Genomic DNA, 18,123 nt, shown 5'->3' with positions numbered 1-18,123 from the left:
CAAAGTCATTAGAGCCACATTTACCAGATGAGGAGATGCCCTTCAAGGTTCAGTCACCTTCTCCAAGACCACGAACATGACTAATACTTTTCTCAGTCTGTGGCTCATGCTGAATGTGCCAGGTAAACATCAGTGATAAGTGAGGATAAACCACTGGGTTTTCTTGCCAACCTGGCCCTAAAGACTATGATGGGGAATCTGTACGGCCCTCAAGTTTAAAGTGCCAAACAGACCCTCCGCGGAGCAGAGACTGGGCTGCATAAAAGCTTCACGGAACACAAGTGCCTGGGAGAGAGCAGTCAGGAAGGCCACTCCAGGAATGGACAAGGTCTGGGCATCCCCACTTTTTAGCCTTCAGCCTAGGGAGGACAACAAGTGGCGTGAGCTTAAAGAACCTCCATGTGATCTCCTTCTGGATGAGGGGACAGACACAAAGCTTGGCCCTTGCCAACAAGAGCCAGCACTTGCTGGATGAGGTACAAAGTCTGTTCAAGTGCCTTATGTGTATTAACTAATGTCAATGTTCACAGCAACTCTATGAAGTCTATACTCTTACTAGTGACTTCACTTTACAGACACAGAGCCCCAGGCAAGCGGTGGGGGAAGCCGGTCAATGAAGTCAGGCTGGAGACACCCATGAAAGGTGCATCACAAAAAGCACCTTCACAAAGAAGGTCCTACTAGGTCAATGTCACCACCCACTCCAGGCGCCCTAACCACGGTGTGGGCGCACACACACAGACCCCCATACCCACAGGGAAGCCACAGAACCAGGACGGCCGTGTGCTTAGCTTCCCAAGACCATAGGCACAAACACCTTAGTACCATCAAAAATGTTCCCTGAGACAGCCATGGACTCCTATGTGCTATGTGTGGTGCCACAACCCAGAACAGACCTGAAGTATCTAATTCAGAATTTTCTCCCTCCTTGACCTCTCACAGCATTAGCTGGTTACTTAACCTCTCTGTGCCTCAGTATCCTCATTTGTAAAAAGATACAATCTTCACCACATTGTTGAAGGATTAAGTGAGTTCCCCCTTTAAAACTCTTAATACATGGCCCATAATAAGTGCTCAATAGGCATGAAGCCAACAGTGCAGGAGTAGCCCCAGTGATAAATGATATTAGCTCTAGCTATGGAACTAATTTCTCCCAGGGCAGAAAGGTGTGTTTTCCAAACACCACTTAACAATATCTCCTGTCCCGGGCGCCTGGGTGGCTCAGTTGGTTGAGCGTCCGACTTCAGCTCAGGTCATGAGCTCTTGATTTTGGCTCAGGTCATGATTTCATGGTTTGTGAGACTGAGCCCTGCATTGGGCTCTGCGTTGACAGCACGGAGCCTGCTTAGGTTTCTCTCTCTCTCCCTTGCTCTTTGGCCCTCCGCCGCTCAAAATAAATAAACTTAAAAAAAAAAAAAAGTAAGAACTTTGGGCACCAGGGTGGCTCAGTCGGTTAAGCATCCAACTTTGGCTCAGGTCATGATCTCACAGTTCATGAGTTCAAGCCCCACATTGGGCTCTGTGTTGACAGCTCGGAGCCTGGAGCCTGCTTCAGATTCTGTGTCTCCCTCTCTCTCTGCCCCTCCCCTGTTCATGCTCTGTCACTCTCTCAAAAATAAATAAACATTAAAAACAAAGGGGGGTGCGCCTGGGTGGCTCAGTTGGTTGAACGTCTGACTTCAGTTCAGGTCATGATCTCACGGGTTCAAGCCCCACATTGGGCTCTGTGTTGACAGCTCAGAGCCTGGAGCCTGCTTCGGATTCTATGTCTCCCTCTTTCCCTGCCCCTCCCCTGCTCACTCGCGCTCGCACTTGCTCTCTCTCTCTCTCTCTCTCTCAAAAATAAAGAAGTAAACATTAAAAAAAAAAAATCTCCTGTCCCATGAGCTCTTCTTCAATGTGACCATGCCATCGGAGATGGAGCTTAATTCCCTGCCCTTTGAACCTGGACGGGCTTGTGACCCTGTGAATGTCAGAGTAAGGTCATAAACAGTGATGCAGCTTCTGCTCTGCTACCTAGTGTCCGTGCCACTGTGTAAGAATTTCGGCTGCCATGCTGTGAGGAAGCCCAAGGCACATGGGGAGGGTGCTCCTGTCCAGAGCCCGAAAGACCTTGCCATCCACAGCCAGCACCACTGCCAAGCCCTCCTATGATTCCTCAGCTGCAAGCAGCCTCCTGGCCTTGGAATCTTCCCAGCTGAGACCTCAGACACTGGGGAACACAGAGAAGCCATTCCTGCCATGCCCGCCCAAATTCCTGACCCACAGACTCCGCGAGAATAAATAGTTGTTTTCAGCAACTGAGCTTTGGAGTAATCAGGTACATGGCAAAGACAACTGGGACATACACTACACTTTCAACCATTTTTTGAGTACCTATTAGATGAAGGGTACCGGGCCAGAAACAGAGAGAGATTAATCAGATACAGCTTTATGCTAAGTTGACAATCCCAGAGGAAATACGCATAACTGATCGTTGTTATACAACAGGATGTGACGTCAGTGAGGGGCAAAGTGCAAGGTTAAGAGCCCTCAGAAGGAGAGAGTAGGTCCAAAAAGACTTCGTGGAAGTAGGGGTATTTGAGTTGGGTCCTGAAGGATGGAAGGGAAAGTTCACGCCACACTAAAAACACTCTAGTGTATTCTAGGACCAGCAAGAAGTTTGCCAAGGGCTCTTGTCACATGGCTGAAGGGTCCATGAGTGCCAGGTGGGAAAGGGCACTGAAAGGCATGTTAATAAAGTCAAACCTGTCCTCTGGGACAGGGGAAGTGGAAAAAGAGGCTAGCGGAAGAAAGGGAAGGTCACGGATCAGAGTTGTGTTTTTGAGTCATTACTCTGGTGACAGGTAGAGGACAGAGCAGAGGGCAGGACTAGAAGCAGGGAGACCAAATTCAGTCAAGTGAGACAAGATGAGGGCCTGGCCTGGTTTTAAGTTCAAGGACAAAAATACCACTCAGGGTATTTTTTCCCTCTTTCCTTCTTCTCCTTTTTTTTTGGTTTAAATCCCCAGTGGTACCTAAAATAGAGCTCGTCCAAAGATGATGATTAATTAATGTTAAATTATTGATGCCACTTCTAAGAAGGTGTGACTACCAGCTACAGGACCAGCAAAGACGGCAAACACGACGATTCCCTTCACCCCAAACCGACCTTGACCTCCATGATACGTGCACTGCTGAGTCATGACAAGGCTGCTTTGCTGTCTGCGTTAGGGCTTGGGTGAGCGAGCCCCGGGGCTGGGTCCTTGCTCCCAAGCTGCTGCCTCCTTTCTCATTACTGAACTTGAAGATGCCACCTTAGAAGACTGAACTGTGACTTCAAAAATGCTTGAAACATCTGAATATTTACTTAAGTTAGAATATTTAAGCCATTTTAATGAAAATACTGTAAGCCTTCAATCTCTTCCAACTACCAGCTGTCATCCTGCTTCCCCCCACCATTTCCCCAGAGATTGGCATGATTTAGGGATGATATATCACTCCAGACTCTTTTATAAAATCCATTCACATACAGATATATATCTATGTATATATAATCATTGAAAATATACAGTATCAGTCACCACTTTTTCATATAAACACTTTGGTTCCATACAGACACATTCCTTGGTTTTGCTCCTCAATGTTTTTGACATTAAACATAATTCTAGCTCCTTCCGTTTATATAGGTGTATAGTACCCCCTCCTGGAATTACACCACATTTTATTTATTCCCTTATTGATGGATATTAGCTTAATTTCTTTCTTTCTTTCTTTCTTTCTTTCTCTCTCTCTCTCTCTCTCTCTCTCTCTCTCTCTTTCTTTCTTGCTATAACCAACATGCCCTTCTCTTTCCACATGCCTCCTACTATAATAGCACTCCAACCGGTCCTAAGGGATATGTGCTCCTTGCTCACTGACCTAAGTCCCTTGGTTTGGAGCTGAACTAACTTACTTCTCTTGAGATTTTGCAGATCACTGGCCTTGACGAGTGAAGGACCCGACTTTCCAGAAGATAAGGTCTGACTACAATGGAAAACAGCTGTGGCTGATGCCAGCACATCTGTCCAGGGTCATGTCCACCTAGGACTACCTGCCAGGGCACCTGTTTCTCCTGGACGGAACACCCCCCCCCCCCCTTTTCCTCTGACTTCCCCTTTAAACCACTCCAGCTTTGCCTGGCTGTGGAAGATGGTCTTTGAGACGTGAGTCCACCACCCTCGCAGGTTTCCAGCTTCCTGAATAAAGCAAGCTTTCCTCTCCCGCCCTCACTTGCCTCTCAAGTATTGATTTTCGAGCATGAAGCAGCTGAACTTGAATTCAAAACCTGTTCTCTGTCTAGGAACACTATCTCTTTGCCTTTTCCTTGCCCAAATTTGTACACCCCTCCAGCTTCTCTCTCATTAACCATTTAACCCACAGGGAAGACCAGAGCAATTTGTGGTCCAAGTCATGGACCAAGACGTCCATGACTCTTTCGCTCCATGACAAGCTTGGCACCAGGACCAGTCCCAAGGACCAGACCTCCCTCTTCTTCCTCAGCCCCCCTCTCCTGTCACTCAGCCCTCGCCACGACCCTCCACTCCCAGAAAAGGTAGGGCTGATGCCCCCGAGTCCACCCACCCTCTCATACTCCTCACCTGTGGCCCCCTCGCCCCCATCCTAAGGATGGCACAGCATGGAAACGGCGTCTGGAAAGGAGACAGGGGAGCTATGCAGCCTGCCCTGACCCAATCATGCCCACGGCGCAGGTAACAGACCCTTTTCCCACCTCCACCAGGACTCAAGGCGGCATATCCAACGGAAAATGCTTATAACTGAACGTAAATACCAGTATTTGCCTTCTGTTTTCTGGAGGAGGAAAAAAAAAATTAAAAGATGGAATCAGATTACTTGCCTGTAAATGCTTTCCCTGTAATTACCCTAGTACCTACTGACCACTGTTTCCTTCCATCCGGTTTCAAAGATAACAGAAACGGGTAGAGTGTGGTCATCAGCGTCAGGCTGATTTCTTTTTAGTAAGAGGCCACCTCACGGCACAGCTCCCCGGTCAAGTCTGGTGGCCTTGGAACCACAACCTTCACGTGCGTTCCAGCAAAAGAACCCTCACTTGGGGCCAGCAAAGGCCTGCTCCTTCTCACAAGCATGCATTTCATAACTGTTGCTGCTGACACTATTTTAGGGGGCCTTTCTGGACCTGAGATGTCCCAGTTTCTCCAAGTTCTCAGGCTGATTGAGAGGTATGTGCTGATCTCCAAACAGTCTCTTTACTGGCCACTACCACCGTCCCACACGAGGAACAGAAAGACGCCTCCTTGGTTCCCATCACGCCCTGTCACCTGGCTCTTCCTCCTAGGAGCTGGCAGGCTTCTATGTCCCCCTTGATGCTCTCGTGGCCCCAGGAGGAGGAGGAAGCTAAGCCCACATATTTCCTGAAAAAACACCACAAGGGTTCCTTCAGGCAGCATTAGGATGTTACCTCTCTGATGCAGAAGCCTTGAGGGGCTTGTCCAGTGCATCAGGAATAAGACCAAGTCCTGGATGTGAACCGGTACCCATGGCTATGGCTTCAGGAGGCTGTGCCGTGTCCCTCGACACAATGTCCCCCCACCCTGTTCTCTCCCGACGCCAAGGCCATGGAGACACAGAGGTGAGAAATGGGGGATATCCAGTTGCCAAGAACACACAGGTTTCCAGTGGGTGGTCTTCAGAGGGCCCTCAGGCTTCCTACTGTTTCCCCAGTTTCCTACTCTGGGTGCAGCCCCTCTAGCTCCCCCTCAGTGTGCGCTCCTTGTACGAACCACTAGTGCTATTCTCCTAGTGCTATTCTCCCAACTCTGCCGCAGTCTTCTCCCCACATTCTCTTGGCCTTCTGGAGGTCATGCTGTGACGCTTAGCAGGAATCTGAGCTGCTATCTGTGCACACCCTGAGCTCAGTGCTTGGGGCTTGGTAGACGCTTCAGTAAATGTTACTGATGGATGAGCCTATGAGCCAACGAGTCCAGCAGGCTCCAAGGCTCCACTTCTCTAAAGTTAGGAAAAGCCCGGAACACCCACCTTCAGTTCTGGAGGTTCCCGGCAGCTCTCTCTGGGAGCCAGGGCTGGCTTTGCAGGACAGCGAGGGAGGGACAGTGAGAGAAGCAGATGGGTTGGCAGCAGAGATGACCATCCTCCTGACCATGACCATCCCCACACACATGGGCCACCTCTTGGATGTTAGCCAGATAATCACAAGAAGCTGAGCACAGGGGCCCATTCAACTAACTCAAGTGGCAGTGGCGGGGTTGGGGGGGGGGAGTGAAGAAGGGGGGTTGACAAGCCATATTGTGGAAGTTCAAAACAACCCAAGAGTATGGGTCGTGGATCTTAGAAAGCCCGGAACTGGAGACTCATGTGACCTAGGCCCTCCTCTATTCAAGGATGGGCTTCCTTTACTTGGCCAAAGTTTCTGTGCTCCAACAATTCAGTTCACATATGCCTATTATTACTGTATACTCACAACATCCCACTATGGCTCTTGGTACAAAATCCCCAGACACTAACCTCAAAGGCTTAGTTGTGGATTTGGGGACCATTTATGATACACACTTAACCAGATTGACAAGCCAGACTTGACCAGATAGGTTTCTGTATTCCATTACTTGGCATAATACCACTGCCCCCTTGGTCCTTGTTGTATACAAGGCAGCAGGAACCATGGGGGAGGGGGCAACCCTCTGTTTCAAGCATGAATGGCCAGGGATCCTGAAATATGTCTAGCACACCAATAAAGCACCAACATCCACACTCAACTAAAAATTAATAGTCAAGTGCATGGACACTGCCTCTGGGGATTTTCCCAAGCACCTGTTACCTTATCATAATAATTCCTGGCCATTCCTCCTCTCTCAGCTTTGACTTTCATTGTTGGTGGTTCCGTGTCTTGCACTTTGCCCTTCTCTGTGGGCAGCCCTTGGGTTGCATATTTTTCCAGTTTAATTCAAGGAACATGCTTTGAGCATGACTATCACCAGGTAGCCAGCAGCGGGTCCCCTGCTTGTTCTTACTGGGGAGCACAGACACACAAAGGAGAACCGTGGAGGTGAAGGTTAATTCTGCAGCAGCCCAGGGACAAGACAGCAGCAGCCCCGGGGATTTCTGAACATAGCCCTGGAAGGTATGTGGGGCTGTGCTGGGAGAGAGCAGAGGGGATTCCAAAGGGGGACAGAACATGGAGCAGGGGTGGGGTGGAGTGGGGCGCTTGCAGAAGCAGGGAGAGGTCCACTGAGCGAGGCTCTATTACATAAATGACGGCCCTTCCCCTGTGGCGAAATACTACGAAGCCATCAAAAATCATAGGGAAATATTATGAACACCTAAAATGCTGAGGGCGCCTGGGTGGCTCAGTCGGCTGAGGGTCCAACTTTGGCTCAGGTCATGATCTCACGGTTCATGAGTTTGAGCCCCACATCGAGCTCTGTGCTGACGGCTCCGAGCCTGGAGCCTGCTTCAGATTCTGTGTCTCCCTCTCTCTCTCTGCCCCTCCCCCACTGACACTCTGTCCCTCTCTCTCTTAAAAATAAACATTACATAAATAAATAAATAAAATAAAATGTTGAAAGCCTATTACAAAGTAAAGGAGGAAAAGGCTCTAAAGGGTTTGAAAATGTTTTTGTAAGGAACCCCCCCACGCCCCGTATCCCTCTATGTATGTGTGGGGAAAGAACCGGGCTCATCTTCAGGAAAACGCTAAAGGACAGTAGGGTCACAAGCGACAGTTTTTCTTTGCATGTCGTGCTCCCTAAGCATTCTACACTCTGCATGGATTACACTTGGAAAGGCATTCTCAGACCGCTTTCCCCCTCACCCCCCAAAAAAGGAGTCGGAGAGGAGTGAATGCTTTTGTGCAGATGAGTCTGAGGTTGTGTGAGGGGGGGAGGGAGGGGGTGGCCAGGCAGCCTGTGCAGGGCAGGGGTGGCGGGGTGATGTGAAACAGGGAAGGGCTGAGAGCGAATATGATGGCAAAATCAGCCAGGGCCAGGCTGGCCAGGTGACCTGGCAGGTGCAACATGTCGCATGGTTAATCAGTTGCCCTCTATTTGAGCTTCGTACTTGCTCAAGGGTCTGGCAGAACAGGTCTGACCTCATCTCCTTTTTTTTTTTTTTTTAAGCTATTTAGTCACTTTGCTAAAACTCCTAATTTTCCAAGCTATTAAACTTACAATTCCATGTTGATCTGTTCCGAGCCCCCTTACGTATCTCTTCTCTTGCTTCTTCCAACTGGATGCCCCTGCACAGCATGAATGGAAACCATGAGCCCTGATGACAAGCGTCCTTCCAGGGTACAAAGAAGGCACCTGAGTGACAGCCAGCTGGAGGAGTCCCCGAGAAAGCGGAAGTTCCGGCATTAACATGCAGGCTGCCTCTGACATACCGGGGGCCAAGGACATGACATGCGTTACAGGCTGTTTGTAGTTCCCTACTGCGAGCCTGAGAGCGAAGGCGGCCGCACCATCAAAGGCCCTGGAGAAGCCTTGAGGAACAGAGATTTCAGGATTGGGATTCTGAACATTTGCCGACGGTCCCACAAAGAAGGAAAGATTCAAAGGCCTCTGCCCCCATGGTGGCAAACCCAGCCCAGACGCTAAAGGTGTTCCCCAGACACGCCCTCCTAATTAGGGGCAAGACAGAAGACCTCTCGGAAAGGAGACAAAAGATTCAAGGCAGTAATGGGATGCGTTATCCTGAAACTGAGGCTTTATCCCTGGCTGTCACCTGAAAAGGGCCATAAGGACTGAGTACCTGCTAAATCCCTGGCATTAGCCAAACCCGCACCATACTAGTGTTTTCCACAAGTGCGTTCTCATTTTAACTTCATAGCCGTCTTCTAAGAGAAGTGTACCGTCCCCATTTTAGAGATGAGGTGAGCAAACGGAGGCTCGGAGAAATTAAGAGCCACAGTGGATGGCAAGCCAGTACCATGGGCTCCTTGTTCATCCATTCCACAAATACGGATGGTGCCTCTCCTTTGCCAGCCGCTGTGTTCTTTAGGCTGATGAACTACAAGACCCAAATCCCCTCACAGTCCGGGAGGTGGAGACAGATGTGTAAACGAAGGCTGCAAAGAGCCAGCAGCGCTGTGAAGGGCGTATGGAGGACACAGGGCAAGCCGTCCCTGCCAACCATGGGGAGTCAGGAGAGCTTCAGAGAACAGCGCTTCCCTGCGCCAGTTTGAAGCAGGATGAGCGGGCATTCCTGCTCGGTGAGGCTGGAACAACATGACCCGGACCTCGGCACAGAGCAGGCTGAGTCCACACAGAGCTGCGTGAGGGAGCTGGAGGGCCCACAGAGGGCTCAGACCAAGATGAAGCAGGGGCTTATTGCCATGGTAAAGAGGCTTTGGTCCAAGAGCAATGAAGAGTCACTGAGGGGGTGTTAAAAAGAGAATATATATTCTGAATCATGTCTTGGGAAGACGTTTCTGGCAGGAATGACTGGAAAGGGGTCCCAGCAGGGGATCCTCGCGGTGATCCATAAGAGTGCCACTGAGGCCCCAAGTAGAGCAGATCACAGGAGGTGGAGGGAGGCAGTCTGGCAGAAAAGATGCACAGAAATGTGGTCAAGAGCCTGAAAGGGTGTCCAGGGAGCTGTCCAGAGCAACTCCCAGATCTGGGCCACTGGGTAGGTGTGCAGAAGACAGAGGAAGCGGGTTTGTGGGGAAGCTGATGAGGTCATCATTGGACTGAGAGCCCCACTGTCCAGACCACCCCACCACCTGCAGCTCGAAATCACCTCCTCCAACAACCCTCTGCAGGACAGAGGGAGCAGAGGACGGTCACACAGCTGATGGATGGCAGGCACTCAGACGGGAGGTGCCTCATAGGCCATGATAAGCCACTGAGCCATTTGAGAAAGTTGCCAGAAGACGGTTAATTCAAGACTGTTCCCAAATACCTGGCATTCGGTCCTCCTCAAAACCTCCATCAGCTGTAGACCCCACAGCTCCCAAATGGGCATTGTTAACCACAAAGGTCCAGACACAGCAGAAGTCACCAAGGGCAGAGCCCCTTCCCAGAAGGCAGTTAAGGATTCGACTCACACGACTCAATCAACGAACGCTGGGTTGAGAAAAGGGAGGAAAGACAACCAATGTTCCACCCAGAAAATGATCCCATTAATGAGGGCTCTGATTATATGGTTGTGAAGGTTATCACTTTGCTAGGGCTGCACACTTAAAATAGTTACGTGGTAATCAAAACCAGAAAACGCTGACCATCCCCGAAGGTCTCCAACGCATCTAGTGCTGATAAGGGGAGTTATCAGTTGCCTTTTGTGTAGGGCCAGATGAGCTATGGGTGGGTGTGTGGCAGGGGGGTGGGTGCGGGGGGACAGGTGCGGGGTTGGGGGTGCAGGGGCTGCCAGCATCCCTCGGCACAGAAGACTGCCATTGAAAGGCGACATACCCACCAGGATTTAAACAGAGTCTCCGAAACCGCTTTCAAGAGAACCGTGGAGTAACTGACCACACAACACTCCGAATGAGGGGTCCTCAGAGGCAGAAAGAAAACCGAACCTGGAAGGCAACAAATGAGGACGTGGACGCTGAAGGATTAATTTTTAATCCTGCTCAGCGATCCTTTTTCAGCCATATGCTTCTGTCTCCCGGAACTCAGCACGGACTGTACAGGAAATCCATGCTCTAGGAGGGAAAAGAGAGACTGTACTCATTAACTTAGAGTTCCCCTTGTCTGGTGGGATTAACTCACCATACCCGTAGAGCCAAGCACAGGCCCCACTGCATGGGGTGCTTTTTACGGGCAAAGGAGCTGTGGTTAAAAACCTTTCTGCAGAACCTCCAGCCAAATCCGGAAAAGTAAAGGGCCGCAACCAGGAACAGGCTAGGCAATAGACAGAAAGGGGCTCTGACAAAGTTGTAGATCCCCACTGGTGGGGATAGTGACATTAGTGCGTTTACAGCATATTTGATTTACTTGCTAAGGCAAAATTCGCTAAGAATGAGGCACTGGGACCTGAGTGGAAAGCTTCTTCGCTGCGTTGATCCCTGACAGGCTCATTGTAAAGTAATGAATTTCGTGGACACTCAGAGAGAAAAAAATAGCTTCGAATGCTACGGATCGATGCTGCGCAGTGCAGAGACACAGACTTTGGTGTCTATGAGCTGCGCTCAGGTACCGCGCAGAGCCCAGCTGCAATCTGTCCTTTTGAAGGCCAGCTAAGAAGTCGACCCAGGCCCGGGCACGGCGCCAGGGTCCCCACACTCGAGCCATTTGGAACATCCTGGGTTCAGGCGTTCCTGTCCAGGGCTGGATCAGGAACTTCCCACCACCTGCTCCAGGGACTCGGGGGTCTCTGCAGGTTGACATCCATCCCAAGGAAGTAGAGCAGAGCTGGTCTGGGGTTTTTGTGGGAGGTGTTTTGTTTTTTTGGTTTCATTTTGTTTCGTTTTTTACATTAGACAATCTCTCAGTTTCCTCTCTAGGGCTGAATTCCCTACGTGCAATAAATAAATAAAACCAAAACAAACAAACAAAAAGGGAAAACAACAAGACATTCCTTACAGTCCCATTTTAGCTCCAAGTTTATGTGATTCTGTACTACCAAAATTCAAAGCCCGTGGATTCCCCCAACTATACAGACGTCCCTTTACCAGGGAAACGTACGTGGAACTGGCAGAACAAAAAATATCAGAAATCAGGATCTTGGGAGTAAAAGAACACTTAGAAACCACACAAAGCAGAAATAAAGAACCAACGTGGAATGAATCCAACTTGAATTAGAAGCAACATCTAAAATGACAGGTTCAGAAAAACCTGAACAGAGCCCCAGGCTGGGCTTGACCTGGAGTCTGCAGGCCCTGCCTTCTTGCGAAGGTGGCTGGGTCGTCGGGTCTGGAGAGGAGGCAGTGGTGAGGGAAGAACCTCAGGGCCAGACCAGACGAGCAGGGAGAATATTTCATTCGTGCACTGCAACGGCAGTAGTCTCTCGGGGACCGGGTGAGGAGCAGACTTAATCTTCACCATCTACATCCTTGTGCATCTTTTTAAATTAAACACGTGCATCCATTCACTCATTCAAAAGTAAATGAATAAAAATGCATGCTATGCCAAAGTAAAATCCAGAGACAATAAAAAAGACTAAGATAACTTACAATTTCCCCTAATGAAGTGTCGTTTAGAGCCCTAAGGGGAAGGTGGGGGGGGGGATGGGCTCAAGCACGTGAAGAAAACAACTAATCACCAAAAGCACGTGGTTCTGGCCAAACTGCACCTCCCTCCCTCCGAGTCCTCAGGCCCAGAACATCTCTTTCGTCAGGCTCATCATCATTTGCCGCATCCTCTCCTGTGTGCCCAGTATCTTGGGCTGCCCACCAACCACAGGTGGCGCCCCCAACTCTCTGCCTGTAATGTATTGGGGAGTTCAAGTGTTCCTGCCATTTCCCCACTTGAGCAAGTGTTTCCCAAAGTTGACCACAATGGTACCTTCGTTCCATGTGCTCTGCTCACCTGACTCTGACATGGCTCCCACGGAGAGATGAGATCTGAGTCTCCTCCCCTTGAATCTGGGTAGGCTTATGACTACGGCAGTAGAGACACTCGTGACCTCAAGGCTGGGTCACAAGAGGCTTCTACCTGGCTCTCTCAGGACACCCATTTGGAACCCTGGGGCCCATGGAAGCAGCCTGACTGCCCTGCGCCCGCCATACTGGGAGGAAGCCATGCCAGCCCTCAAGAATGTCCACAGAAAGAGAAAGAGAGGCTGGTCCCCATAGCTCCACCTCCTGGAGTCCCAGCCGACAGCTGCCTGCAGCCTCACCAAAGACACTAAGCCAGAATCACTACCAGCCAAACCCTTCCTGAAGTCCTGGCCTACAGGATTCCTGAGAGAGAATAAAAGGATTCTTATTTTAAGCCACCAAGATTAGGGGTGGTTGGTTGAAAAGCTCTATGTAACTGATAACCTGCCTCTAAACAATGGAATCCCCAAGGTCTAGACCCCATCTCAAACTCACCTCAGGTTCCAACTGCTTACTGTTTTGTTTTTTTTTTTAAGTTTATTTATTTGAGGGAGAGAGAGAGTGCATGTGCACACAAGTGGGCAAGGGGAGGGGGGGGGAGAGAGAGAGAGAGAGAGAGAGAAAGGGACAGAGAGAATCCCAAGCAGGCTCTACACTGCCAACGTGGAGCCTGATGCGGGGCTTGAACCCATGAACCACGAGATCATGACCCGAGCTGGGATCAAGAGTTGGACACTCAACCGACTGAACCACCCAGGCGCCCCCTCCTCCCTGCCCCCACTTCTCATTGGTTTTGAGGCACGGAGCCTGGCCAAGCCCTGGAGTCGAGCCGCCAATTCCAGAAATGTGTTTAAATAAATTCATTGTGTCTGCCCATACTTGACTTCCTCCCAAACAATCCCCACTGATGTCTGCCTTCCTCAGCTCTCTTCCTGGCAGAGGGGGGGGATCCCTGTTCCTCTCTGCTACCTCAATGTGGACCGTCTCTAAATCCTGTTGACTCTGTCACTCTCAGCCCTTCCTGTGGCCCCCTCGGGCAGCCATACCTCCGTCCACCTGCTACCCTCTGCACCTGGCCCGCCAGCCACCTCCCAGCCCTCATCCCTCCAACTCCCCACACACAGAGCAGGAAGGACTATTTTTTGTTTTACACCCACAGTGTTCCAGAAAAGACTTATGGCAGCTTAAGCACAAAGAATTCTCAGCCTCGAACACTGTGATGGCCACCTCTTTTTTGGGCACTGAAGTATATCCCCCATCGTTCCAAGAATCAAATGACCAGAGCCTGTTGACGGGGCCTCTGCCTCCACCCACAACACAAATGCAAACTCAGAAGACTCCAAAGCCCTTCCCGGGAATGGCTCTTTCTCTGCCCCACACCCAGCCAACTCCTAGTCCCTCCTGAAGGCCCAGCCCATTTGTCATCTCTGCTGCGAGGCTGTCCTTGCCCCCTGGGGCAGCTCGCCCCACACTCTTCTGCCCTGCTAGCCTCCGGGCAGCTGAAGTCACAGCCCCCCTGTAACCCATCTCTATGGGCCCCTCTGCACTTCAGCAGCAGGTACCCGGTACATGCTTGCAGGAGGAATCAATCGCTCATTCTCCCAGAACCCCCTTCCTAGTGCACCTCCACTCCAAAGAACAAGCCTCCCCACAGGTGCCTCACCACCCTCCCCCCACCCACCAGCCCACCTGAGGCCTCCCACAGCCTCCTCCAGCAAAGGGGGGGCCCTGCCCTGCAGACAGCCCCACTCCACGACCACCTTCCCTACACCAGTTTTACGGTTCCTTCCATTCTCAGAGGTGCTCTGGGGAACATGTGTTCAGCGATCCAAATCTCCACAGCTTGATTTTCATGCACTTCTGAGTTGGCCCTGGTTCCTCCCTCTCAGGCCTCAAGAGCATCAGGAGGAAGGCTGCTGACAACTCTTCCTGAGCTCCCAACAGTCTGCATGTACTTCTGCCTGGAAGAAATGCTGATCTCCAGGATGGATGAGGCCACTCTTAGCATCCCAGGTCTTAAAACTAGAAGAAGTATTGGCACCGCTGGATTCTCAGCTTCTAGAATGGTGCCTGGTACCTAAGAGGAACTCCAAATATTAGTTGACTGAATAAAAGAACGAGAAGGTCCCTGGCCTAGCCTGGAGAAGGCATGCTCTGCCGGGCCCCCTCTCCATCAGGCACCGAGGCCTGAGAGGTTGCAGGATTCGGCCAAGGTCAACCAGCAAGCCAGGGACGGAAACTGGCACCCCATCTCCTGCCTCCCGGCACATGGCCCTCCTTCTGCCCAACCTCAGCTTTCTCACCACCCACCCCTTCCATGTTCCAAAGACAGCATCTCCACAAGAAGTCCTGGCCAGCATCCAGGAGTATTTTTCTTCCTGGCTTTAAAACCAACTGTGACAAATGGCTCTGCCGATCTGGGCCATGAGGCTGAGCAAATGGGACTGCGATTCACACTATTAACTTAAATCCTACTCGATGTTATTTCAAATTAGGGCATTTTAACCAGAAATTACAAAAAGCATTGTTTGGCGGGGGGGAGGGGTGCGTTGATAAGTTTCCAGCAGATTCATTTACAAATCTACTTGTTCCTGGCCACCCTTGGCAATCACAGATTTTTCTACCCACTCCCTTTACTTCCGTCCACACAAAGCCCTGACTCAGGGATGTAAAGAATGATTCTTGGGGCCCCCTGGTCTCACTGCCCCCTAAGCCTGACTCCCCACACCTGTGGCTCATCTCCACTGATGGCAGCCCAGATGGAGAAGCTCTGTTAGAAAGTTCTTCTTTACTCTGAACTGAAATTAAGCTCAGGGGTCCTGGACACAGGACGAGCCCAGCCACTTGTCTACCCATTCAGTGGGTAATAACTGAGCACATTCTAGGCACGAGACACTGAAACAGGTACTAAGGCTACGAGAGATGCACAGGAACCATCTTGGTGCTCAAGGAGTTTGCCATCTAGAAGCTCTGAAGCTTCTCCTCTCCAGGCTGGACAGCCCAAGATCTTCCCCTGTTTCTTCTAAACAGGCTCCGGTTTGCCTCTGTCCCTCCAAACGTGTTACCCAGAACCTCATGCCGTCCCCCACCTGTGGTCTGACCAGCATAGAGCAAGCAGACCACCACGCTGGTTCTAGACACCAAATTTCTTTCTGTGCAGACAAGACAGCTTTGTTTGGTGGCCACACCACATGGTTGGTACCTGCCAACTAAAACCTGCCGTCCTTCCCACAGCCTCCCCCTCTCACACTTGTGCAGCTAAGATTCCAAACCTCGCCTTTAGCCCAGTTCTATCGTAACAGAATGCAGAACGTCAGCCTACCTAGTTTTTTGTCTTCCTTACCATCCAACATATTTGCTGTCTCTTCTTGTTTTTAAGTTCTTTAAATGACTTTAAATGAGTTATGACCTTCACCTTCATCAAAACTCACCAGAAAAAGTGCAGAATGGTCAAAGACAGAACCCTACAATACCCTAATCCAGCCAGAGAACTATGAACAGGATGCTTGGGCACAAGACCTCCGCTTGCCTGTCCCGCCCACAGGTGCACTGCATCACCATGCCTCTTGCTGGCACACACAGTAGGCATTCTCAGGAAATGCAGTTTGATGCCAAGTCCTAAGCCATTCCGCACATATTAAAAATACAACTGAATTTTAAGAAAATGTGTTATTCCCAGGGGCTCCACTCTGCCAGTCCCTTCTCGTCTAAATACCTCCACCTTGGTCTTCAAGGTGTCCAAATCCCAGGCCCGCACCCCCATCCATCCGGTCTCCCCCTGGTCCTTCCAAAATTTGCCAATAGGCTTTGCTTACAATGGTTTCCATCCGCCTGTGTTGGTGACTGAACAACAATAAGGACAAAGGAGGAGGAAGGAGGGATGGAAGAAAGGAGAACGAGGAAGGGGGAGGAAGCAGGAAAATAACAATAGCGGCACCAGCTAGTCTCAGCACTGAGTCCTGCCAGGCCCTGCTCTAAAGGCCTCACGTGGGGCACAATTAGCCCTCATGACAACGTGAGGTCGGTGCCTTTCTCACCCTGTCTGCAGATGAATGTGGCGCCCACAGGGTAAGTAATCTGTCCAGGGTCCGTACTCTGAACCGTTCTACCTGCATCACTGCCCAGGAAAAAGTAACAGGTAGGGGGATGGGCATGGGCTGAGGCACCAACCAGATAAGGAGCTAACTGCACAGGGACCATGGGAGGGTGGGGTCAGCCTGGGGAGAGGCAGGGAGGGCATCTCACGGAAGTCACCTTCCTCTGAATCTCAGGAAGTAAACAGGAGTTAAGGACACGCAGCCCAGGGACAGGTATAGGGAGGCACTCATCCACACGTGAGGGCAGGGCACACGCAAAACCAGAGGACAAAGGGTGAGTTCACCAAGAGGACTAGTGTGGGCTCTGGCTAAAAGGCCAGGATGAGCACAGGTACACGGAGCACAGCTGCAGATGGACAGGCAGGGACCAGGCCTCCAAGATGTAGGTGTTGGTAAAGATGGGAACTCCATCCTGCGTACATCTGGTCACCCAGGCCTCATTCTCCAAATCCAACCTCCTCCGGGACCATCTGTCCTACTCCGGTGCAAGCCTCAGGCGTGGAGATGGGTGTTCAATGACTGCAGATGAGGGGAAGGAGTCCGCATCTAGGACCAGACTACATACAGGGAAGGAAGGGTCCCCCTTTCCCCCTCCCCCACGCTGCTCCCACCTTCTCCAAAAGAAGAAAGGAAGCACAATGTAATTGCTTCTTCTATAACTTGTTAAGTCAAATCATTAAGGCTTCATTACTTGGCTTTTTCTAACTGTCAATATAAGTGTCTGGAAAATACGTGGAATCGTGGGCCTCTAGGAACCTATTAAATTTAAGGAGATCCACAACCCACTGTCATCGAATGACAAAATATGAATTTTCTCAGGAACGGACACGTTTCTTAGCTTCAGTCTAGATGCTAATGACATCATGCGACAACAGGAGCCACCTCAAGTTCAGAAGACTGAAAATAATTGCACGTTTCTTTAATTTTTGAATGAAGAAGCATAAACACCTGTGTCTATTCCAGGACTGTCAAATCCTAATATTTTGCCACACTTGCTTAATTTTTTTTTCCAAGGAAGTAAGCCCTAGAGATGCTGCCCGTGTCTGTATTTCCCCCTCCTCAGTGCCATTCCACCCCCGCCCCCACTGCAGAAACAACAACATCCTGCACTTGGCATTTATCACTCCCGTCCGTTTTTATGCTTTTACTATAGATGTAAAACAATATAGAGTTTCTGCACATTTCAAAATTGTTTAAAATGTCATCGCTGAATGCACTTTGCATCTTTTTTTTTACTTGACAAAACATTTTTGAGAGTAATCTCTGTTGACATCTGTCACTCCAAGTGCATTCCTTTTGATTGTTGCATATCATAGTCCCTTGTATGAATATTCACTGTATCTATTACAATTTATCTATTCATTTTCCTGTTGATGAATGCTTAAATGGTTTCCGACCCTTCACTGCAATGAATATTCTTGTAATTGTTCATCTAAGGGTATCTTCAGTCACGCTACGCGCTGCCCAAATCGCTCTGCAACACTGGCACACCAATTTACATTCCCAAGGTCAGGGTTTAAGTGTTCCTTCTGT

The 18,123-nt window shown here is 50.2% G+C and overlaps 1 protein-coding gene across 2 annotated transcripts in view; it reads right to left on the bottom strand.

Moving 5' to 3' along the window:
• Positions 1–18,123, bottom strand: part of IGSF3 (immunoglobulin superfamily member 3) — a 93,199-nt gene that overhangs the window by 50,001 nt on the left and 25,075 nt on the right. The window lies entirely within an intron of this gene.

The sequence above is a fragment of the Lynx rufus genome, unplaced genomic scaffold (assembly GCF_022079265.1).
Source record: "Lynx rufus isolate CCGP_SWC_20201006 ecotype Redwood Valley unplaced genomic scaffold, mLynRuf1.p SCAF_2, whole genome shotgun sequence".
Taxonomy (NCBI): Eukaryota; Metazoa; Chordata; class Mammalia; order Carnivora; family Felidae; genus Lynx; species Lynx rufus.
This window is presented reverse-complemented; position numbering and strand designations above follow the sequence as displayed.